Source organism: Mytilus californianus, unplaced genomic scaffold, assembly GCF_021869535.1.
Source record: "Mytilus californianus isolate M0D057914Y unplaced genomic scaffold, xbMytCali1.0.p SCAF_6, whole genome shotgun sequence".
Taxonomy (NCBI): domain Eukaryota; kingdom Metazoa; phylum Mollusca; class Bivalvia; order Mytilida; family Mytilidae; genus Mytilus; species Mytilus californianus.
In genome coordinates, this window is record NW_026262712.1 from 10,580,311 (window position 1) to 10,606,275 (window position 25,965).

Sequence of the window (25,965 nt, forward strand, 5' to 3'; positions counted from 1 at the left end):
ACCCCCCAGGTTAGTGTTGATACTTCAAAAAATAAAAAGATTTTTAAATGAAGTACTTAAGACATGGAGGGACAAGTATAATTTTTTAAAGAAATTAAAATATTTCATAAACTTAAATGAATGGATGTTACAATTTTCAGTGTAGCCAACTGGTTAGTGGAATAACCTTCATTAAGATTGCCAGAGACCACAACTTTGTGGAGCCAAAAACAAAGTTTTTCATGATCATTAAAAAGCCAACCAAAAGAGATAAACTGTCCAGAAATTTAGAGGAATAAAAATAATAATTTAAATTTCTAAAAGCATTACTGCAGACCTTAATACTGATTCAGAATGAGAAAAAGGTTATAATTAATTAAATAATGAAATAATGTTGAAGAGGGAGAATTTTTTTTCATCTGAAAAAGGAAAAAATGGCATAAGAAAACTATAAAAAAATTTAAAAAAAGAACTAAAACAAACTAGAGGCTCTCAAGAGCCTGTGTCGCTCACCTGATTCTACTTTGGTTTTGGAAATCATAATGGATACCCTAATGATGATTGAGGCCAAATTTGGTTTAATATTGGCCCCGTAATTAAATAAAAAATCTTGGGGTATGACTATTTCCCATAGGGTCTTATGTTAAACTAAGTCCCCTGCTGGCAGCCATCTTGAAGGATGGTTCAGCTACAAAGTAACAACACTTAGTCAGCACCTCATTAGAAACATTCATGCCATGTTTGGTTTCATTCTATTCAGTTGTTCTCTAGAAGAAAACACTTGTATGTATTTCCCATAGGGTCCTATGTTAAACTTACTCCCCCTGCTGGCAGCCATCTTGGATGACAAATCAGCTACAAAGTAACAACACTTGGTCAGCACCTCTAAAGAAACTTTCATACCATGTTTGGTTTCAATCCATTAGGCGGTTTTCTAGAAGAAGACATTTGTATATATTTCCCATAGGGTCCTTTGTTAAACTAAGTCCCCCTGCTAGCATCCATCTTGGTTGATGGATTTGCTACAAAGTAACAACACTTGGTCAGCACCTCATAAGGAACATTCATGCCATGTTTAGTTTCATTCCATTCAGTGGTTCTTCAAAAGAAGATTTTTGTATGTATTTCACATAGCTAGGGTCCTTAAACTAAGTTACCCTCTGGTAGCCATCTTGGATGATTGCTTGGCTACAAAGTAACAACACTTGGTCAGCACCTCATAAGGAAAATTCATGCCATGTTTAGTTTCATTACATTCAGTGGTTCTCTAAAAGAAGACATTTGTATGTATTGTCCTTGGGGTCCTATGTTAAACTAAGTCCCTCTCTGGCGGCCATCTTGGATGACTGATCGGCTTCAAAGTAACAACAATTGGTCAACACCTCATAAGGAACATTCATGCCATGGTTTGTTTCATTCCATTTAGTGGTTCTCTAAAAGAAGACATTTGTATGTATTATCCATTATGGTCCAATGTTAAACGAAGTCCCCTGCTGGCAGCCATCTTGGAAGATGGATCGGCTTCCTTCAAAGTAACAACACTTGGTCAGCACCTCATAAGGAACATTCATGCCATGTTTAGTTTCATTTCATTCAGTTGTTCTCTAAAAGAAGACATTTGTATGTATTGTCCATAGGGTCCTATGTTAAACTAAGTCTCATGCTGGCAGCCATCTTGGATGATGGATCGGCTACAAAGTAACAACTCTTGGTCAGCACCTCATAAGGAACAATCATGCCATGTTTGGTTTCATTCCATTCAGTGGTTCTCTAAAAGAAGACATTTGTATGTACATGTATTGTCCATAGGGTCCTATGTTAAACTAAGTCCCCCACTGTTGGCCATCTTGGATGATTGATCACCTACAAAGTAACAACACTTGGTCAACACCTCATAAGGAACATTCATGCCATGTTTAATTTCATTCCATTCAGTGGTTCTCTAAAAGAACACATTTGTATGTATTGTCCATAGGGTCCTTTGTTGAACTTAAGTCCCACGCTGGCGGGCATCTTGGAAGATGGATCAGCTTCAAAGTAACAACATTTAGTCAGCACCTCATAAGGAAAATTCATGCCATGTTTAGTTTCATTCCATTCAGTGGTTCTCTAAAAGAAGACATTTGTATGTACATGTATTGTCCATAGGGTCCTATGTTAAACTAAGTCCCACGCTGGCGGCCATCTTGGATGATGGATCGGCTACAAAGTAACAACACTTGGTCAGCATCTAATAAGAAACAATCATGCCATGTTTGGTTTCTTTCCATTCACTAGTTCAAAATGTATTTATATTTAAAAGTTAACGACGACGACGGACGACAACAGACGACAGACGCCAAGTGATGAGAAAAGCTCACTTGGCCCAAAGGGCCAGGTGAGCTAAAAATGTTGACATTGCTATGGGAACCCTGCCCCTTTTAAGACAGACTTCATACAGGCACTTATCAAGGATAAAAAGATCAAGCATTATCCCTTAATTTCACATTTCACATTATGAAGGCGATCTCTTTTAATATAGATAACTCAAAAGTTGATCACACCTAACCCACTGAACCAGAAGAAGGATACAACAGATACGGATACTGTGCTTCAAAACTTGCCGTCGCCCAGAAACTATCAGCAAGGACCAGCTGAGAGCTAATAATTTGACAAAAGAGACTTCAATTTCCTGATTGTGAACTTTTCTTATGTAGCAGCAATCCAATTATACCTGAAAATGAATTTCATGTCTCCTTGCTGATTATTCCACTCTTTGCATCTCATGCATGTAGGTATTTCCTTTAAAAAAAACAGTTGCTGCTTATGCTTAAAAAGAAACTTCTAAAACAATGGTTGTTAATGATCAAGTTGATTGAAAGTCACTCTTTACATGATTTATTGATTACAAAAATTCTAGATGTGAAAAAAATAATCATATACAGTCAAACCTGCCTTAAGGTCACCACCTTGTTTAAGAGGTCAACTATCTCTAACGGTCTCTTGGTGACCCTCTCAAGCATTTTCTCTATATATTTAACTCATTTCAGAGATCACCCGTCCGATGCGGTCACCTTATTTTATGCACGAAATCATCATTTTACTGTTTTTAATTATAATTATAATCATGATGAAAAATATATGTGTTCAGTATCAAAATCAAAATGAGAATCGGAACCCGTTTCATGGTTTGCAACAGATCTTGCAATAGGTGAATCCTTGTATTCCACTCCTTTCAATTAATACCATTGAAAAGCATTTCACAGACTTGTTTATCCAATTATATCAACATCTTTAAATCAATAAATGTCTTCTTCAAATTGACAGTGCAAGAGTCCACCCTTTAATATTTGTCTGCTCACACGAACGAAACAAACGAACGAATGATAAATCTTCCAACTAAAACACTAAACCAAGTTGCATTCCCAGCCACAGAAACTCTTTTTAAAGGTCACTTTTCTCGAGCCGTCCCTTTTGATACTTCCCATGAGTGACATGCTTAAAACAGGTTTGACTGTACAAGATCCTTAATACTTATATCTCTATATTCAAATTTTATAAAAACTCAAATCCCACAAATTTTCAGCAGTATCATATTTTTTTCTTCAGTTCTCCACATTTTTTTTTTACTTTTTTCATTTTTCTTATACTACTGCGCCAACAAAAGATGTGTAATATAAAGGCTAGAGTTTTTTTGGGAAATTCTAATATTTTGATATTTCAGCATAATTTCACCTAAATTTTGGTGGCTACTTAAAAAGAATCTACTGAATAATTAGGGTTTTTAAAGATAAAGTTGAAAGTCAATTTTTCCCATGATTCATAAACTAAAATTCAGCATGTAGTTAAACTGCAATAAGTCATCTGCAGACTTTATTTCTGGGAGCATGTGTATTAAAAAATAAATGAAATAGATTTCACCCTTATAAAACATACTTTAAAAAATTAATTAAAGGTCTAATATAACAAATCTTATAACCAAATTCTTTTAACTCAAATTTAGAGAAACTCAAACCTCTATATCACACAGGTTTTCAGCAGTATCATATTTTTTTCTTCAGTTCTCCACATTTTTTTTTTTACTTTTTTCATTTTTCTTAAATATACTGCCGCGCCAACAAAAGATGTGTGATATAAAGGCTAGAGTTTTTTGGGGAAATTCCAATATTTTGATATTTCAGCATAGTTTTTTTTTTTACTATTATCATTTTTCTTAAATATACAGCCGCGCCAACAAAAGATGTGTAATATAAAGGCTATTTATTCATTGGAAATTCTAAAATTTCAAATTTTATCAAAATGTTTACCTTAAATTCAATGGCTGTTTAAAAAGAATCTACTGAATAATTATGGTTTTAAAAGATAAAGTTGAAAGTCAATTTTTCCCATGATTCATAAACTAAAATTCAGCATGTAGTTAAACTGCAATAAGTCATCTGCAGACTTCATTTCTGGGAGCATGTGTATTAAAAAATAAAGTAAATAGATCTTCACCCTTATAAATTTAACATGCTTTAAAAAATAAAGGTCTAATATAACAAATCTTATAACCAATTTCTTTGAACTCAAATTTAGAGAAACTCAAACCTCTATATCACACAGGTTTTCAGCAGTATCATTATTTTTTTCTTCAGTTCTCCACATTTTTTTTTTACTTTTTTCATTTTTCTTAAATATACTGCCGCGCCAACAAAAGATGTGTGATATAAAGGCTAGAGTTTTTTGGGGAAATTCTAATATTTTGATATTTCAGCATAATTTCACCTTAATTTTGGTGGCCACTTAAAAAGAAAAATAACTCAATAATTAGTGACTTTTTAACGGTAAAGTAGAAAGTTGATTCTTCACACGATTCTGGATGTAGTTAAACTGCAATAAGTCATCTGCAGACTTCATTTCTGGAAACATGTATATTTAGAAAATAAAGGAAATGGATCATCGGCCCTTAAAAACATCTTTTTTTTTAAATGTCTAATTTAACCAATCTCATTACCAATATCTTTAAGTCAAATTTAGAGAATCTCAAACCTCTACATCACAAAACTCCCAGCAGAACTGTCTTCTCAGTACAACATTAGATCTTCTATCTCAAAAGTTTCATCTACGGCTGTCCCCTCCATTATAGTTCCGCTCTATACCAAAAACATCATCTACAATATAAAAATAATTCAATTATTGAAAACTTTAGATTTGTAAACTACTGATATAATTGTAATAGGTGCCATATCCAACTTAGAATAAGCATCCGATTATAAATATCACTAGAACACACCCGCGAAATAGCGGTTAATTAGAGCTTGGTTGAAAGTATGTAAACTGTTATAGGATGAATTTTTGTAAAAGATTTTATGTCTGGAGAATTTCAGAAAAGGTATCAAACTGAGTCATAGGCACTTGGAGACAGGACAATTATTTTAAGTCCTCTTCCTTTTTTTCAAAGTCCGTTATTTTTTTGCTCTCTGATAAATTCCATGATTTTCGCGTTTCTGTATACTATGAACATACATATAATACAAGAAATGATTGTAACAGGATGTTGTTACGAAGTCTCCCAAACGAAGCTCCCATAATTTGTAATTCCCAGGGTCGTCTGACATTGGGCAAAGTCCAGTGAAAATTGATTTGGTAAAGTTATATGCATTAGTGATGCCTGGGGACTAACCCTGTATATCATTCAAATCATCTTGGCATGACAAACCAGAATATATATGGTTTAGGGGTGGGGATCTATACATCATTCAAATGTTTGAGACATGACGAACAAGAATATATATGGTTTAGGGGTGGGGATCTCAACCATTAACAAGATATTAGAACATTGGGGGTGGGGGAACCCCTGGGGACTGACCCTATATGTCATTCAAATGTTCGAGACATGACGAACAGGAATATATATGGTTTAGGGGTGGGGATCTCGACCATTTACAAGATATTAGAACTTTCTCAAATGGCAAGGGGTGGGGGATGACCCCTGGGGACTAACCTTGTATATCATTCAAACCATCTTTGCATGACAAACCAGAAAATATATGGTTTTGTGTGGGGATCTTGACCACTACAAGATATAAGAACTTTCTTAAATGGCAGGGGGTGGGGGTGACCCCTGGGGACTAACCCTGTATATAATTCAAACCATCTTTGCATGACAAACCGGAATATATATGGTTTAGGGGTGCGGATCTTGACCACTTACAAGATATTAGAACTTTCTTAAATGGCAGGGGGTGGGGGTGACCCCTGGGGACTTGCCCTGTATAACATTCAAACCATCTTTGCATGACAAACCAGAATATATATGGTTTAGGGGTGGGGATCTTGACCACTTACAAGATATAAGAACTTTCTTAAATGGCAGGGGGTGGGGGTGACCCCTGGAGACTAACCCTGTATTTCACTTGATTTGCTTTATAATGACAAACCAGAAAATATAGGGGTTAGGGGTGGGGATCTCGACCATTTACAAGATATTAGAACTTTCTCAAATGGCAGGGGGTCGGGATGACCCCTTTGGACTAACCCTGTATATCATTCAAACCATCTTAGCATGACAAACCAGAATATATATGGTTTAGGGGTGGGGATCTTGACCACTTACAAGATATTAGAACTTTCTTAAATGGCAGGGGGTGGGGGTGACCCCTGGGGACTAACCCTGTATAACATTCAAACCATCTTTGCATGACAAACCAGAATATATATGGTTTAGGGGTGGGGATCTTGACCACTTACAAGATATAAGAACTTTCTTAAATGGCAGGGGGTGGGGGTGACCCCTGGAGACTAACCCTGTATTTCACTTGATTTGCTTTATAATGACAAACCAGAAAATATAGGGGTTAGGGGTGGGGATCTCGACCATTTACAAGATATTAGAACTTTCTCAAATGGCAGGGGGTCGGGATGACCCCTTTGGACTAACCCTGTATATCATTCAAACCATCTTAGCATGACAAACCAGAATATATATGGTTTAGGGGTGGGGATCTTGACCACTTACAAGATATTAGAACTTTCTTAAATGGCAGGGGGTGGGGGTGACCCCTGGGGACTAACCCTGTATAACATTCAAACCATCTTTGCATGACAAACCAGAATATATATGGTTTAGGGGTGGGGATCTTGACCACTTACAAGATATAAGAACTTTCTTAAATGGCAGGGGGTGGGGGTGACCCCTGGAGACTAACCCTGTATTTCATTTGATTTGCTTTATAATGACAAACCAGAAAATATAGGGGTTAGGGGTGGGGATCTCGACCATTTACAAGATATTAGAACTTTCTCAAATGGCAGGGGGTCGGGATGACCCCTTGGGACTAACCCTGTATATCATTCAAACCATCTTAGCATGACAAACCAGAATATATATGGTTTAGGGGTGGGGATCTTGACCACTTACAAGGTATTAGAACTTTCTTAAATGGCAGGGGGTGGGGTGACCCCTGGGGACTAACCCTGTATTTCATTTAATGTGCTTTATCATTTAGAACATTTTCAATTAAAAAGATTGTGTCTATCACAATTCATGAACTATCAATTCCAAGTCAAGTTCTTCTCCACGGCGTTCACTGCCATATTATATAGAGAGTCTCTATATATTATAGGATTATAAAGAGAGTCTTTATATATTATAGGATTATAATCATAGTATACATGCAGAATAACGCGAAAATAATTATCCTGTCCAGTGATCGGGAAGGACGTGCGCCTTGCGCCAATTGCGCTTATCGATCAGAAATGGCGCATAAAGTGACAAATGTAAGCGCCCGCGTGGCGCATGATATTTTTCACTTCGTTTTGAAACGTTGAGATATCGTCAAATGGATTTCCGATCGTATTTCATGCCGCCATGTGTGAGTACACAACTGTGTAGTGTTTACTCCAATGATAGGAGCACCTATATATTTTTGGGACGTCTCTGGTGTTTTCCTATGGTAATAATAGCAACATGCGATATGACTGATTAACCAAAAAACGTAATTAACCATCATTCATGATATAATTTTTTATAAACAACTTTAAATTTGTGAAAATTGGCTAGTACAGGCGAGAATTCTTCTCTAATTATAATCTTTTAAGTAAGCTTGCTATTATTTTGATTGAAAAACCCAAAAGCCTTTTTATGAATAGTATAGTATTTGTCTCCATAAAAGGGGCTTAACTGTCCTTGCCAATTATTTTGTCTTTGGCTTGTTTTGACATTTTGTAAACATGCCTTCAGCGAATTGTTGTTGTGTCTTGTCAATAAACGTTGCTCTATACTGTTATTCTTGTCATCGTGATGAAGTAATAATAATACAAGTGCAGAGGAAATGCCAGAAACGTCCTCTAATACGGAACATCTGGAATAAGTATGGTATCGACAAAGACCCAAATTTAATGTAAAAAAAACATGAACATGAACAAGGGAACAGTACCAGTTTAAATATTGTAAATAAAGGTTATCGTAAATATTGCCCGGTTTGGAAGAAGTTATTGTATATTCATTGAAATTGAAATTACAAAATCACAGGAACAATATCCATGATATTAATTAGAATCATACTTGTTAGTACAGTGAAATATACACTTTTTTTTCATTTATTTTTTATTGTAAACGAATGGCCCACTCATTTGACAACATGGCCCATTAATTCTAAAAATGGCCCATTGAATTTATTTTTGGGGGGCCCAGTGGGCCCATAGAGAAAAAATCCTTCCAGATCACTGCCTGTCCCAGAGTAATTATGAAAATTATGTTTAAAGAGGGGAGTAAGGGGGGGTAGGGGTATCTGCACGGAAGAACGCAAAATAAAAATGCCATTTCACAATGAGCGAACAATTAAAAATTTCTTGCACGTTGATCTTTTTATCGATTTCAAGAAACATGGTGAAAAACGAACCTTTTTCACGGCTGCACGTGAAATAAAAAGTGGCAAAACATGTTGCACGAAAATAACCCTTTACCCCCTCTTTTTAAGTTTAAAATCGGAAGTCTTGGGTATGACTTAAAAGTCGGTCTGATGACGGAAACAATATTCGGACGACTTTTTCTTCGTTTTTCTCCCAAAATAACCCAAACTGAATAATCATAAGAATGGATGACAAATGCGACTATGCATGGTACCTATAGGACACATACAGAGGCATGATGATTAATTTATTGGGGAAGGAAGAGAAGCGACACACAAAATGAGGTCTTCTCGTTTAAAAGTATAGATATCAAGTAAACAATATGTTTAAGCCTATCCATGTTAATAATGACTACACATTTTATAAAAACTTAATTGATCAATTTAAACAGAGTTAAAAGTATATATGTCAAGTTTGAAATGATCTCAACACTTACAGATATTTAAACTGTGCTATGATATGAAGAGCCTTCGATATACCAAAGTCAATAAGGGAAATAACACAGGTAATTTTTTTATTTTTTTAAGGTACGTTAATATGCTGGTTTCTGCAGTTGGGCCAAGTTTTGCTAAAAAATTTGAGAAACTCATGTGCAATGCTCAGAACCAAAACTCGTAAAAAGTGTTTTGAATTTGAGCTGTGAGTCACTTATTGTTCTAGAATTATGTCCCTTTATAACTTGGAAAATTGCACACTAGTAGTGACATCAAATGCTCTCAAAAAGTATATTTGCTTAATCATAAACACGAAATATGTGAAAGTTTTGATTGATAAATACTCTTCATTAGCCACAGACAAGAATAAGTCAGTTTTAGACAAGCGTAATAAGAATAAATATGAAAATCAGAAGAAGTGGTATATTGCCAACGAGACCATTCTCCACTAGAGACCAAAAGACGTAGAAGTTAACAATAATAGCTATTGGTCACCAAATAGCCTTCAACATTATGACAAATGTAAAACAAAAAAATTCAGATGAGAAAACTTACAGCCTGATTTATATGTACAAATTTAACAATAGATGATAAAACAAATATGATATACAGCAAAAAACAACCACCCCTATATTACAGGCTCCTGAATTGGGACAAGCACATTAAAATGTAGTGGGGTTAAACATGTTTGCTGGCATCCAATCCTCCCACTTACTTAATTGGGACAGTGGTTTAACAGCATAACATTATTATATTAAGAACAAGCTATAAGTGGTTTAACAGCATAACAAGAACAAACTATAACAAGAAATGAATGTAACAGGATGCTGTTACGAAGTCTCCCAAACGAAGCTCCCATAATTCGTAATTCCCAGGGTCGCCTGACATTGGGCAACTTCCAGTGAAAATTGGTTTGGTCCAGTAAAGTTATATGCATTAGTGATGCCTGGGGACTAACCTTGTATATCATTCAAATCATCTTGGCATGACAAACCAGAATATATATGGTTTAGGGGTGGGGATCTCGACCATTTACAAGATACTAGAACATTGGGGGTGGGGAGGAACCCCTGGGGACTGGCCCTATACATCATTCAAATGTTCATTACATGATGAACAGGAATATATATGGTTTAGGGGTGGGGATCTCAACCATTTACAAGATATTAGAACATTGGGGGTGGGGGGGACCCCTGGGGACTGACCGTATACGTCATTCAAATGTTCGAGACATGACAAATAGGAATATATATGGTTTAGGGGTGGGGATCTCAACCATTTACAAGATATTAGAACTTTCTCAAATGGCAGGGGGTGGGGGTGACCCCTGGGGACTAACCCTGTATTTCATTTGATGTGCTTTATCATGACAAACCAGAATATATATGGTTTAGGGGTGGGGATCTCGACCATTTACAAGATATTAGAACTTTCTCAAATGGCAGGGGGTCGGGATGACCCCTGGGGACTAACCCTGTATATCATTCAAACCATCTTAGCATGACAAACCAGAATATATATGGTTTAGGGGTGGGGATCTTGACCACTTAGAAGATATTAGAACTTTCTTAAATGGCAGGGGGTGGGGGTGACCCCTGGGGACTAACCCTGTATTTCATTTGAAGTGCTTTATCATGACAAACCAGAATATATATGGTTTAGGGGTGGGGATCTCGACCATTTACAAGATATTAGAACTTTCTCAAATGGCAGGGGGTCGGAATGACCCCTGGGGACTAACCCTGTATATCATTCAAATCATCTTGGCATGACAAACCAGAATATATATGGTTTAGTGGTGGGGATCTCGACCATTTACAAGATACTAGAACATTGGGGGTGGGGAGGAACCCCTGGGGACTGGCCCTATACCTCATTCAAATGTTCGAGACATGACAAATAGGAATATATATGGTTTAGGGGTGGGGATCTCGACCATTTACAAGATATTAGAACATTGGGGGTGGGGGGGACCCCTGGGGACTGACCGTATACGTCATTCAAATGTTCGAGACATGACAAACCAGAATATATATGGTTTAGGGGTGGGCATCTCAACCATTTACAAGATATTAGAACATTGGGGGTGGGGGGGACCCCTGGGGACTGACCGTATACGTCATTCAAATGTTCCGAGACATGACAAATAGGAATATATATGGTTTAGGGGTGGGGATCTTGACCACTTACAAGATATAAGAACTTTCTTAAATGGCAGGGGGTGGGGGTGACCCCTGGGGACTAACCCTGTATTTCATATGATGTGCTTTATCATGACAAACCAGAATATATATGGTTTAGGGGTGGGGATCTCGACCATTTACAAGATATTAGAACTTTCTCAAATGGCAGGGGGTCGGGATAACCCCTGGGGACTAACCCTGTATATCATTCAAACCATCTTAGCATGACAAACCAGAATATATATGGTTTAGGGGTGGGGATCTTGACCACTTAGAAAATATTAGAACTTTCTTAGATGGCAGGGGGTGGGGGTGACCCCTGGGGACTAACCCTGTATTTCATTTGATGTGCTTTGTCATGACAAACCAGAATATATATGGTTTAGGGGTGGGGATCTCGACCATTTACAAGATATTAGAACTTTCTCAAATGGCAGGGGGTCGGGGTGACCCCTGGGGACTTACCCTGTATATCATTCAAACCATCTTAGCATAACAAACCAAAATATATATGGTTTAGGGCTGGGGATCTTGACCACTTACAAGGTATTAGAACTTTCTTAAATGGCAGGGGGTGGGGGTGACCCCTGGGGACTAACCCTGTATTTCATTTAATGGGCTTTATCATTTAGAACATTTTCAATTAAAAAGATTGTGTCTATCACAAACGGTTTTCAATTTATAATCATTTGAAAATTTAAAAAAATAAAATCCCATAGGGTTCTATAGTAAAACCCTCTTTTCTTTTTGCCCCTCAAAGTACCCCTTTATAGACCCCATTGCACAAACAAAACCCTGATTGCACCACTAGACATGTTAGTCTAACATATTGTGAAACCCTAAGTTAATCTGACAAGTGGTTTTGGAGAACGGGTGCGGACAAGTTCAAATTTAAAAGCGGCGGAAGAAGAAGAAGAAGAAGAAGAAGAAGAATAATAATAATAATAAGAACTGAGCAAAAACAATAAGTCTTCCCAAACTTCGTTTGGGAGACTTAACTAGAGGCTCTTTGTCGCTCACCTTGGGTCTATATGCATATTCAACAAAGGATACTCTCCAACATTGTAGATGAGAATAGAATTAATGACAAAAATCTTGGGGTTTTTTTTATCTTATATTGCTGATCATTGAAGTCTGTTTAATTTCTCTCTATCTAATTTAGCTTTTGCTCCAAACAAATAAGAGGGTAAAAAATAATTTCCAAATTTAAGGGCAACAACTCCTGTAAAAATTTATAAACTACTAATTATATCGGCAAAATTTGACTTGTTAGTAGGTCTTGTCTTGCTAATCATTTTTGATTATTTAAGTTTCTATCTATCTATTATAATTTTTATCATATAATGCAAAATGGTAAAATTCGTCATTAAAGGGCAATCACTCCAATAAGGAGTATTTTGACAACTTCCGCCATTCGTCTTAATTGTAGATCTTGTCTTGCTGATCATTTTTTGTTTATATAAGTTTCTTTTTATCTATTATAAGTTATAAAATATAAAACAAAAACGCAAAAAAAATTGTACAAATCGTCATGAAAGGGCGTTAACTCTAATCAGAAGTCAAATGACTATTTCATACTACCCTTCTGATCATTTTTGCAGTTTAAAGTTTCTCTCTGTCTATATAGTTTTCAATATAATAGGCAAATATGAAAAAAATCAAAACAAGAGGCTCTCAAGAGCCTGAATCGCTCATCTGTAATTTTTTGTTTAAATCTTTCATCAATGATTATTTTTGCTTTTCAATATTATATTAATGAATGGCTTAAAACTTCCATTGAAATGTTCTAAGTATCTGTCATATTTTCTTCAAAATCAAAGAAATACATTTTACACAGATGTTTCATTTTAGCCACAGTGGCAATGTTTCTTGATGTACAAGAAAATAAAATACAAAATTTATACTAGATACTCTGAAACTCATTCATCCCAAGTTTGGTTTCAAAGGAGATTTTTTAAAGTAAGCAAACATTATCACTGAACTAGTATACATATTTGTTTAGGTGCCAGCTGAAGCACGCCTCCAGGTGCGGGAGTTTCTTGCTGCATTGAAGACCTATTGGTGGCCTTCAGCTGTTGTCTGCTCTATGGTCGGGTTGTTGTCTCTTTGACACATTCCCCATTTCCATTTTCAATTTTAAACTAAATAAATAAATTGTGAAAAATTGATTTCAAAGGGCAATAACTCCTTAAGGGGACAATTGACAATTTTGGTCATATGAACTTATTTATAGATCTTACTTTGCTGAATATTTTTGCTGTTTACAGTTTATCTTTATCATTCATAATATTCAAGAAAATAACCAAAATCTGCAAAATGTCCTTAAAATTACCAATTAAATGGCAGCAACCCAACAATGGGTTGTTAGATTCATCTGAAAATTTCAGGGCTGACAGAGCTTGGCCTAATAAACATTTTTACCTCTCGTCAGATTAGCTCTAAATGCTTTGGTTTTTGAGATATAAGCCAAAAATTGCATGTTACCCCTACGTTCTATTTTAGCCATGGCGGCCATGTTTTTTTTATGAAACAGAAAATAAAACACAAACTTTCTTCTAGACACCCTTAGTATCATTCAGCTTAAGTTTGGTTGGAATTGGTTTGTTAGTTTCAAAGAAGAAGATTTTTTAAAGTAAGAAAACATGATAAACAAATTGTGTAAAATTGTCCTTAAAGGGCAATAACTCCTTAAGGAGTCAATTGACAATTTTGATCATATGAACTTATTTGTAGATCTCATCTTGCTCAACATTTTTGCTGTTCACAGTTTATCTTTATCATTAATAATATTCAAAATAATAACCAAAAACTAAAATTTCCTTAAAATTACCCATTTAGTGGCAGCAACCCAACAATGGGTTATCAGATTCAACTAAAAATTTCAGGGTTGATAGAACTACACCTAATGAACACTTTAACCTATGTAAGATTTGATCTAAATGCTTTGGTTTTTGAGATATAAGCCAAAAGCTGCAGTTTACCCCTATGTTCTATTTTTAGCCATGGCGGCCATATTATTTGACGAAACAGTAAATAAAACACAACCTTTATTCTAGATACCCTAAGCATCATTCAGCTTAAGTTTGGTTGGAATTGGTTCAGTATTTTAAGAGGAGAAGCTAGATGTTTGAAATAGTTTACACCAGAAGGACGACGACAGATGCCAAGTGATGACAAAAACTCACCGTTCCGAGCTAAAAACTGCAAAATTTCCTTAAAATTACCAATTCAGAGGCAGCAACCCAACAACGGGTTGTCGAATTTGTCTGAAAATTGCAGGGCAAATAGATATTGACCTATTGAACAATTTTACCCTGTCAGATTTTCTCTTAATGCTTTGGTTCAGTGATTTAAGCCAAAATCTTCATTTTACCACGATGTTCTAGTTTTAGCATGGCGGCCATCTTGGTTGGCGGGCTGGGTCGTTGGACACATTTTTAAACTAGATACCCCAATGATGATTGTGGCCAAGTTTGGGTTACTTTGGCCCAGTAGTTTCAGAGAAGATTTTTGTAAAAGTAAATGACGGACGACAGACAACCAACGCATGTTGAAAGGGCTGAACTCATCAGATGGATACAAAGCATGAAAACACTAAAGACACAAACTGCAGATCTGAGATTAATCCTAATTACTGAAAGCTAGTTCATAGCCAATAACTTAATAAATAAACTGCATGTTGACACAGATATTTCACCCTTTTTGTAATTTTGATAGTTAAATGCAAATGTTAAAATTAAAATGGTTACCGTTAAAAGGCTTGTATAGTCCGCGGTTTTATTCTCCAAAATTGAACCTGCCAGACAGGGGTGTGGACTATAGAGTACTATAAGCAAGAAATAAAAAAAAAATTGATTTCGCGAGGTGGCTCATGTACCGCCATGTTTGTTTTTGATATTGTAGAGGGCACTCTTATCATTTTTAAAACTAGTAATTTTACCTTATCTATATTAATAAGTTATTTTTATTCAATATCAAATTAATACTGATAAATTTAAAAATTAAATGCTTCATTACGAATTTCTCATTTCTTTTCACTGCATTGCTTAATATAAACTGGAATCTGCATGAATAAAAGGGAACGAAAAGAGTAAAAAAAGTCAACCGTAAACCAGCTTACAATGTGTAAACTACAAAACGTAATTGGTTATTATAATCCGTTTACTTATAATAAATCTTCAGAAAATAATTCTTAAAAATTCATTTTTGCAAATACAATTTTTTTCTTGATGTATGTTAAATTAATTTGTATGATATATTACGAACTCTGACTATGAATATTATAATTTTGGGCCAATAATCAAAAAAGTTACCCATTAGGTCTCTATGTTACTTCTATTTTTGTCTATATAAAATACTTGATGGAGTAAGTATGAATAGTGTAACAGCCTTTCATGACATGTATAATGTCCTTTGATATTTAAATGAGTTATTATTTAGTCACATGGTACAATGAAACAGGGTTTAAAGCACGTCTTATGTTTTTGTTTTGAATGAAAAGCTGTTACACTATTCATACTTACTCCATTAAGTATTTTACATAAAGAAAATAGGAGTAACATAGAGACTTTTTTGATTATTGGCCTAAAATTATGATATTCATAAGTCAGAGTTCGTATATATATATCATACATTAACATACATCAAGAAAAAAATTGTTTATTTGCAAAATTGAATTTTTAAGAATTATTTTCTGAAGATTTATAGAAGTCAAACGGACTATATTCGTTCCATTTTGGTGTTTCATACAGACGAATATGTTTTGTATTAGCTTAAGACCCTTCAAACATTAATGTGATAATATATTAAACATTGTTTTACACATTTAGGATATGCATGCATGGAACTGTTTTACTTTCAAAGTTGTATTATAGTGATATCTGTTAAGTACGGATTTCGACTCTCACCGTTTTTATTTTCTTTTACATGTGCTATTCAAACTTCCGGTTAAAACATACACAGGTTTCTAAATTGTTTTTTGTGTGATTTTGACTTACTTTAACAATCGTGAAGTGTACTAGAATGAATCATTTACAAGCAGTTTCAACTTCTGTTTGATGATGGAAAATGGGTTTACCATGAAAATACCGCAAACGACCACACACAATTTGTGAAACTACCGCAGTTTCATTAGATATTTTCCAACAGTTACAAATAGTTTTTTTTACCTGAAATTTAGTGGGGAGATTAGGGGGTGCTGACAATTATGTACTAGTGCAAACATGACTGAAGTCTGCAGGGCCAAATATAAACCTCCATGGAAAAGAGAAATGCTAATGCTTATATTAACTGTTGACACAGAGACATGTCTTGCCTTTTAGCATAAAATTCAGAAAAAGACAATTTGATGGACAGCAAGATTGCTTATTAAATCAGTCACTAGACCAAGATCAAGTGGGCAGGGCCTGGAAATCATGGTCCACAAACACAGAGATGGACAGACCGTTATGTAACTTTATAGAAAATATCGTTGTTTATTGTAACTTTGAATTATTTAGCAATTTTCAATGTTACTATTTTCTGCTTAAGTTACAAATATATATATATATATATATTGATAGGAACTGATAGAAATGCGACTTCATACAAAATATCATTGATCTATCACAAATAGATTCTATCATTTAACTGACTTAAGCAGAACAACTTAATTAACATTGAAAATTGCTAATTAATTCAAAGCTCCTAGGACCTAGGGGCAGGGCCTCAAAATAGTCGTCAAACTGATATATGTACTGATAGTAAAGCGACTTCATACAAAAAATTATTAACCTAGCACAGTTAGTTCCTTTCAAACTAACTTCAGCAGAAAACTTAACAATTGTTGATGCCAGAGCTGAAACTGTCATTGTTGCCAGAAAAACAATCCCTATGTTTTAAATACTTTCCATGACTTTCGTCACAAGAGAGGCTTCAATGCACATTTACAGATAAGACAAATCAACTGTGCAAAATTTTGTTTGGTTTGTGCGTTCACAGAAAATTGTGGACAAAAAACACAGATGGACAAATCGAAAAATAAAGGGATCCCTCGTCCTATTGGAAGGCCCTAATAATAGTTTACACATCTCTGTATTGCATGCTCAATTGAAGCTTGATACTGTCTAAATTTCAGAATTAAATTTGGTACTCCAAAGACTGATGAAAACAAGGACAGATGAACTGACATATTTATAACCAACAAACCCTCCTTCCTTCCATTGGACGTGGAAATAAATTCATATTTAACACTTTGATAATATACATTATTGAGTAAATAGAGAGATTGTTACTCATTTAAAGTATTATATACCCTATTTGGCAGGTTGTCCCTATTACTGACCAACCTGGAAGACTTTGATTAAAGTTAGGAGATAATGAGTGAATTAATTACAAAAGATGCTTACCATGAAACAACCTGCCATTTCCATCATCTTAAATTGTCTAGTGTTGCCTGCCACAGTGTTTTGTCTAGTGTGGCTCATTACAAACACTGAACTGGAAGCCTGAAAACAATGATTCAAAGTCAGTAAATATTGACACAAATAATGAAATTATTCAAAAAATTGTGCAGAATTTTAATATCTTTATTTCAAATAAAAAAATACTTGGCATGAGTAAAGTTTTATCCTGTCCAGTACTATAGAAAAAATTTCAAATAACATTTCAATGCGTTTAAGAAAATAACCATCACTGGAAGTTAAACAATCAAATTTTCACCTCTTTTTAGCTCACCGAGGCCCGAAGGGCCCCATGTGAGCTTATGCCATCACTTGGCGTCCGTCGTAAACTATTTCAAAAATCTTCTCCTCTGAAACTACTTGGCCAAATACCTTCAAACTTTAATTAAATGTTCCTTAGGGTATCTAGGTTATAAATTGTATCCGAAGTTTTGATCCATCGACAAACATGGCAGCCATGGCAAAAAATAGAACTTAAAGGTCAAATGCAGTTTTTGGTTTATATGTCAAAAACTAAATCTTTTAGAGCAAATGTGACGGGGGTAAAATTGTTTAATTGGTCAAGATCTATTGGCCCTGAAATTATTAGACGAATCGAACAACCCATTGTTGGGTTGCTGCCACCGAATTGGTAGTTTTAACAAAATTTTTTCCAGTTTTTTGTTATTATTTTGAATATTATTATAGATATATATAAACTGTAAGCAGCAATAATGTTCAGCAAAGTAAGATCTACAAAAAAGTTAATATGACCAAAATTGTCAATTGACCCCTCAAGGAGTTATTGCCCTTTAAAGACAATTTTACACAATTTGTTCATTAAGTTTGCTAACATTTAAAAATCTTCTCTGAAATACAGGTGAGCGATTCAGGCTCTTGAGAGCCTCTTGTTTTCCTGTGTACAAGCTTTAGTAACCATGTAACAGCCAGTTTCTAAAATATTCAACAGAAACACCATATAAAAAAATAATGGTGCTTTGAAACAGCCAAGATATATGTTTATGACTCAGACATTTTTTATTGCAATGAGATGTAGGATTAATTTCCTTCAACTGTCAAATTCAAGGGATTATTTCCCTTTTTCATATATGGGCAATAATTTGGTATTGGGACAGTTTCCGATAACGATAGAAAAGTGATAAAATATTGTATTTTGTTGAGAGAAGTTGTTGCTCCACCATCAAATGCTATTATTTCTATTAAAATATAGGTGCTTTCTAATCTCCCCTAGAGAGAACTTGAAATAAACAAATATATAAGATTATTTGGCCACTTTTGTATGTCGTTTCTTAGCGTTATTTTCGCTTCCGAAGTGCGTAACGCTGCCCGATTTAAAGATAATCGTCGCCTGCAAAATCGTAACTTTTGATTTCAAATAATAAAGAACATGGATCAAAAAGAATAGTCAGAAGAAATTGCCGAGAACTATAACTATTTTTGTAGCAGGTGTAAGAAAAGTAGCGTTACTTTGGTTTCCGATTTCGTAACGCAAAATTTAGATGGTGTAGTCTGCTTTATTGTACTTGAATTCTTCATAACAATATGCAAATATGAACTCTCACGAGATGTTCAAACAGGTAAATCAGTGATTATTTATATTCTAGTTTTGTCCTTCGTAATAATTAAGTTAGAAAATGACGTTATCGTTATGCGTTACATTTCACACGAAACAGAAGACCAGTTATCATGGTTATTTACTTTTTATTTTATTAAAATTGTTTTTGTTGTTCAGTCCAAATCATTTCCGGTCATACGTGAAACATGTGGCTAACATGTGATTAAGCGCTTACGGCCGGGTATAGGAAATATTAGGTCTAAACATCGTTTTTGTTTCCAACGGGATAGTAGCAAGCATATTCTGTAGACTGTTTTCATATTGTTTAAAAAAGGAAGATACAATTTTGAAAGAGATCGCAACGGGGGTCTATTATTTTTCCTACGTGCATAATGTTGCACACTATCTTGAGTGAAAATAAATGCCCAATGACTTGACAAAATCGATTTCTTATTCTAGGGACGTTACAACACACTTTGTTTCCGGATAACGATGAAAAGGGTCCTTGGAAAATTCAATCAACATTACGTCTCTTATCATTCTGCCGATGCTCGATGAATTGATTTTGCTTTAGCATTAAATTGTACTTGATATTTTAGGTAAATACAGATAATTTAAAAAAAAATACATGTTGATATACCGTTACACTTGGAATGTACAGAGTTGGTATCTTTGTCACAATTTTAATTTTTTTATTTTAATCATATTCAGCAAACACTTTTCAAAAATGCAATAATATTGTCAAAGGAGAAGTGAAGTTTTACCATGCATGACTTGAAAGGAAGTACTTTATCGATTTTAGCCCACTAAAGAAGGTTAACATGTGGAAACCATGTACATGGTGTACATGTCACAAATATCACATGATGCCTATTATAAGATTTTAATTCAAAGTTAAAAGTTTTTTACTTTACTGGATTAATAGGAATTTGACATTGGAATTAATTGTATAAAATTGGAATTTCAAAACCAATAAATACATTTTTTTTGGCTAAAACATCAAGATACAACGATTATGGTATCCTGTATCAATTAAGAAAACATGGAAATTCTCTGAATAAATTGCACTAATTTTTTTAAAACAAACACATATTTAGGAGTTTAATAGTAATACTATTACATTTAAGACAGAGTTTAACCAGAGATGCAAATCTAAATGCATATGTATGCCAGTAGTAAATCAATACATGGAAACCGCCAATGTTGTATCCAGTTTAGTTGTATGCGTCACAATTTCATAGCATTTCAAAAGTGTTATTTCCCTTCAGGTTATAAAGTAGTGCCGGTTCACTGCCTGCATGGCCAATATATCAAAACACTTTTCTTTTCAACTTAAAAGTAACATTTTGCTTTGAAAATATGTTCCTATATCAAAGAAGTAGGTCCGGTAAGAGCCGATTTTGGCCTCAAATTTCAGGTTCATCTGATGAAAGATTTTGGACACTTTTTAAACACTTAAGTGTCTACTTCAGTCGATTCAATTAGTTTATGTGAAAGATTTGAACTGATTTTATCATTAGAGGCGCTAAAATTCAAGCTTAAACATGAAAAATCTATCAAATATGCCATAATATGTCACTTTTCAGATAGTTTTTGTCAAAAATGAAAGTGGCCGCATCCGTGTTCACTCTCAACCTTTATATATGTTATGTATTATCATCAAATACAACTTACAATTAAATATCAAGAATGAACACATATGCGGCCACTTCCATTTAAGATGGAAACCGTCTAAAATTTAACTAAAATGCTAAAATTGTGAAGATTTCAGTAATTTAGCATGACTTAATGATGCTAGTACCGATATATGTGCATTGTTTTGTCAAAAACAGCCCATATTTATATAGCAGAAGTATTCTACTTTCCAATTAATAGCTAAAAGTTTAAATTTTAACAATTTTGTAAAACTGCTATATTTTGGGGCCAAAAAGGTGTCTTACTGAACCTACTCCTTTGCCATAAAACATTGCATGAAATAACATGTCACGGGTGCCACATGTGGAGCAGGATCTGCTTACCCTTCAGGAGCACCTGAGATCACCCCCAGTTTTTGGTGGGGCCGGTTCGTGTTGTTTAGAATTTTTTATTAATCAAGATTTATATATTTGTAGTCACAAATTTTGGAAAGAAATTTAGTGAAATAAACCAGGCTATTCTTATTGGTATATGAGATTTTTTATATGAGAGGTTATATTTCTGTAATCCATGGTACTTAATTGTAATTTTCCAGCAGTTGTAATGAAAGGGTGTAAACAATTATAGGATTTCATTGAATTTCTATACACCCGCAAAATAATGGTTTTGTATATGGAATCTTGTCTTTATTAAAAAGAAGATGTGGTATGATTGCCAATTAGACAACTCTCCACAAGAGACCAAATGACACGGAAATTTACAGCTGAGCTAAAGATCACTGTATGGCCTTCAACAATAAGCAAAGCCCATACCACATAGTCAGCTATAAAAGTTCCCGAAATCACAAATGTGAAACAATTCAAACTTTTATTGGATATAAGAAGATGTGGTGTGAGTGCCAATGAGACAACTCTCCATCCAAGTCAAAATTTATAAAAGTAAACCAATATAGGTCAAAGTACATTTTTCAACATGGAGCCTTGGCTCACACCGAACAGCAAGCTCATAATAAAGGGCCCCAAAAATTACTAGTGTAAAACCATTCAAACAGGAAAACCAACAGCCTATTAAATCTATATAAAACATGCAATTTTACAAAAAGCAAGGGACAGGGTGGATGTTACAAGATACTACTTATACTGTGGACATCACTCACATATTGGATGTTCCCAACATTGAAATGTTTGTTGGATCACGCTTTTTGTTTTGTCTTCAATAAAATTTAGAAATTTAAAATGTCATGCATCTTTCCAATTGAATCAAAAGTGAGAGCTGAGAAAGTGCCTCCCAACACCCCAATACATTCACTTCTGGAACAGCCCTTTATAGAAAAGTACATTATATAAAATAAGTAGCAGTAGCTAGATCTCCCAGTTTTTACAGTGCTTGAATTTTCTGGTTAGTGACGCATAATCACAAAGTGTAAATCATGCAATTGTGTTACAGAGCTAGCTAGCACACTGCATTGGGTTTCTAAGGGTAAGTAGGCACATGTGCTACATATAAAAGTGTACAAGAATTATAACAAAAAGCAAGAGAAAATACATTGGTAGTCAAAATCAGTAGATGTAAGTCGGCGCCCAAAATAATTTATTATAGTGACATCCTAAAGACTTAGTGCCCTTGTTTCTATATTCTTATAATTTTTATTGTCTATTGGAAAAAAATTATCAAAAACAGTCCTTAAAATTTAAAAACTAAAGTTATAAGTAACATTATCAAGAAAAAGTTTACTGTTCAGATTATTTTAAGCTGATTTTCCAATAAAATAACACTAAAAAAATGCTTTCGGTTTCTTATGGTTTCCTGTCGCGTTTAAAAAAAACCTTAATTTAACATTGAAAATAGATTTTAAATATCAACATGAAGCAAGTAACACTAGTAATGGTGTTCATTTATGTCTTTTGAAATAAATTGTGCAAAATAAAGAAAATAAAGTTTTGTTTCCTGTTTGGTTTCCTGTCACGAAAACGGTGAATCAAAATTGATTAATCTTTCCTCGAAAAACCTACTTGTTCCATTAATACTAGTCTCACACCAACACAACCCACAGAATAAAAGTTAAAGTTTTAGAACTTAAAAAAAAAGATACAAAAAGAAACCAAAGGCCGAATACCAAATTATTGCCCATATGCAACCAGATGCTGTACCATGATTTGATGGTTTTAAACCTTTATACCTCCAGCCCTCTAAAGAAGGATAATTTTATTCACTTATGCAAGTTACCACCATATAAGTTGTTTGGTCCCAACATGTGCAAGACAAAAAGAAGCTAAGTGTTTATTTCCCTTAGTCCCTTAGGGAAGATAGATACTAGACGAACTGATGACTATATATATTATAACACTTTTCATTGTGAAAATCAAATAATCCTGGAGTAACATTCTTTACTCACAAAAGATTTAGTAAAGTTTTAAGCAATAATCATAAATTGTTTTTGAGATACGGCGCGACATGTGAAAAAAAACACACACCTGTTTTAGTTATTAAGTCCTGTAACTCAAAAAGTTTTAATCTTATTTTCACCAAAAAGTAAACAGATCGTTTGACCATCATAAGAAACAACTACAATGTATGTTAAGTTTCATGAAATTTGGATAAGTCGTTCTCAAGTTACGGTGCGACATGTTTACGCTGGACAGACAGACGACATTTCATGTTTACGCTGGACAGACAGACGACATTTGTATACCATAATACGTCCCGTCAAAATTTTGACGGGGGCGTATAAAAAAGAATCAAATGATCGTTCTGCCATAAAAATCCAATTTTCCAAATTGAGAAACATTTAGATAGGACAATAGAACAAGAGGCTCCCGTCTTGGGACAGGCACATTAAAATAATATAAGTTACCACACTATTATCATAGCACACTGTGGACAGTAATTAAGCTAGCAAATACCCTTCAAGTGCTATGAGATGCACCAACATTGTACTTGAAGAATGAAAATATGATGAATACAGTACACAAAACAAAATGTACATGAAAGGAGAAAGGGCATTAAGACCCGGTTTTGCCCCAAAAAAACTATTCAAATTAATTTGCACATGTTTGGGAATGCATAAAATCAAGAAATATAAATGAATTATATACACAAGATTTTTGATGTTATGACGTCACATTTTATGAAAACAAAGAATACTGCTAACTTTGTGCAGTTTTCCGTCAATATTTCCTTTAAAGAAACATCATGCGCAGGCAAGAAACAACAAAATAATTTGAGAGAAGCTTTATCATAACCATTGACATATATTCTAACCAAATATAAAGTTGTTTCTTGGAAAGATATGAGATGTGTGGTACGAGTTCAAATGAGATGCACTGTGTCACATATCATGCATATACTTACCCCATATCTTATATTGACTTAATAGTTGATGTAAAACAATGACTTAAAAGTTGATGTAAAACAAGGAAAATCAAGAAATTGTACAAAATATATACATTTGGTCTGAGACTACTATAACACATGTGTTACGGTAGGTCTTTTCACCACCGAACACCACCGCACACCGCGGAACACATTAAAATACCATCTAACACACATAAATATATTGTTTTCATCTTTATTTATATATTTGACAAATTCTGAACGAGAATGAATATGTTTATACATATTATACACAAATTAATAAGAAATGATAACAAGAGAACCAAAAAACAGTACTCTTTCAAGTCTAACAGTTTTTTAAATATAATTATTGGGATAATTTCACATTAAATAAAATGTTTTAACTTATTTGAACAATTTATTTCTAATTATTGAAAAGTAAAGACCATAAGATAATATACAAGGAAATACAGATAATGTAAATCCGGAAAAAAATATTGCTGGATCCAGAAGCGTTTTTTTTTTTTTTATTTTAATTCTCAACTTAAAACATTAATTATCACTAATGCACATAAAAATGTGAAAAACATGACCATAGGATTAAATTTTATGCAATTTAATTGATTTTATTTTGTAACATTACTATTTTTCTTAAGGGTTAGTGGTCTTTTTTGGGTGTTCGGTGGGGAAAAGACCAACCCCATGTGTTATAGTATTCTCAGATGTAGTTTGTTTGCATGGTACAACATGTAACTTGTTAAATGTTGAATTTGTTAATATTACTTTCACTTTTAAATTTGTACACCTTAACAAATGATTTTAAAAGTTTCCTGCATTTTGAGTTGCAGAAATTAGCTGAAATTTTTATCTCGTCTTGTGCAAGATTATTTGCTTTCAGCTTTAACCAGGCCAGGATTTTCATTTTCAAAATCCTTCTGCCCCTGCTAGGCAGGACAGGAGTTTTGAGTAAAAAAAAAAGGCAGGATGAGACACTTTGCAAAAAAAAAGGCAGGATGACAATTTATGAAAAAAAAAGCCAGGATAAACTAAAAAAAAAAAAAGGCAGGACCAAAGAGTGAAAAGTAAAAAGGCAGGACAGAGATTACAACTAAAAAAAAATGCAGGACAAAATTTTTCATCCTATATATTTCATTTATAAACTCACTGTAATTATGTATTTGTCACTGAATCTTCGTCATAAGCCTTTTTATCTAGGAGCAAAAGGTATAACATCTTTCTCGTATGTCATGAAATACAATATGGACGACGTTTGAAGCGCGCGAAACAGGACAGCCCGGGGCTAGATTTGACCCAAAAATTTTATTAATTATCATTCATTGATTTTAACCAATAATAAAAAATAAAAAATCAATCATTTTTGCTTACACAATTTTTTTATATTTTTTAAATCGTTTCTTTCTTCTTTTCAGTTTTTCGTCGTAAAAAAATATAATTTAGATTTGACCTTGAACTGTGCACACAGCTCACCAGTTTCTTATATATTCCTCCATTAATTGTGGAGCACTACCCATAGG

The 25,965-nt window shown here is 34.2% G+C and overlaps 1 long non-coding RNA gene across 1 annotated transcript; it reads right to left on the minus strand.

Moving 5' to 3' along the window:
* Positions 1-248: 248 nt before the first annotated feature.
* Positions 249-25,710, minus strand: LOC127706199 (uncharacterized). The gene is made up of 3 exons (XR_007984313.1): positions 25,596-25,710; positions 17,854-17,952; positions 249-5,108 (listed from the first exon to the last, which is right to left on the minus strand). It is a non-coding gene; the product is annotated as an uncharacterized LOC127706199 (long non-coding RNA).
* Positions 25,711-25,965: the final 255 nt, after the last annotated feature.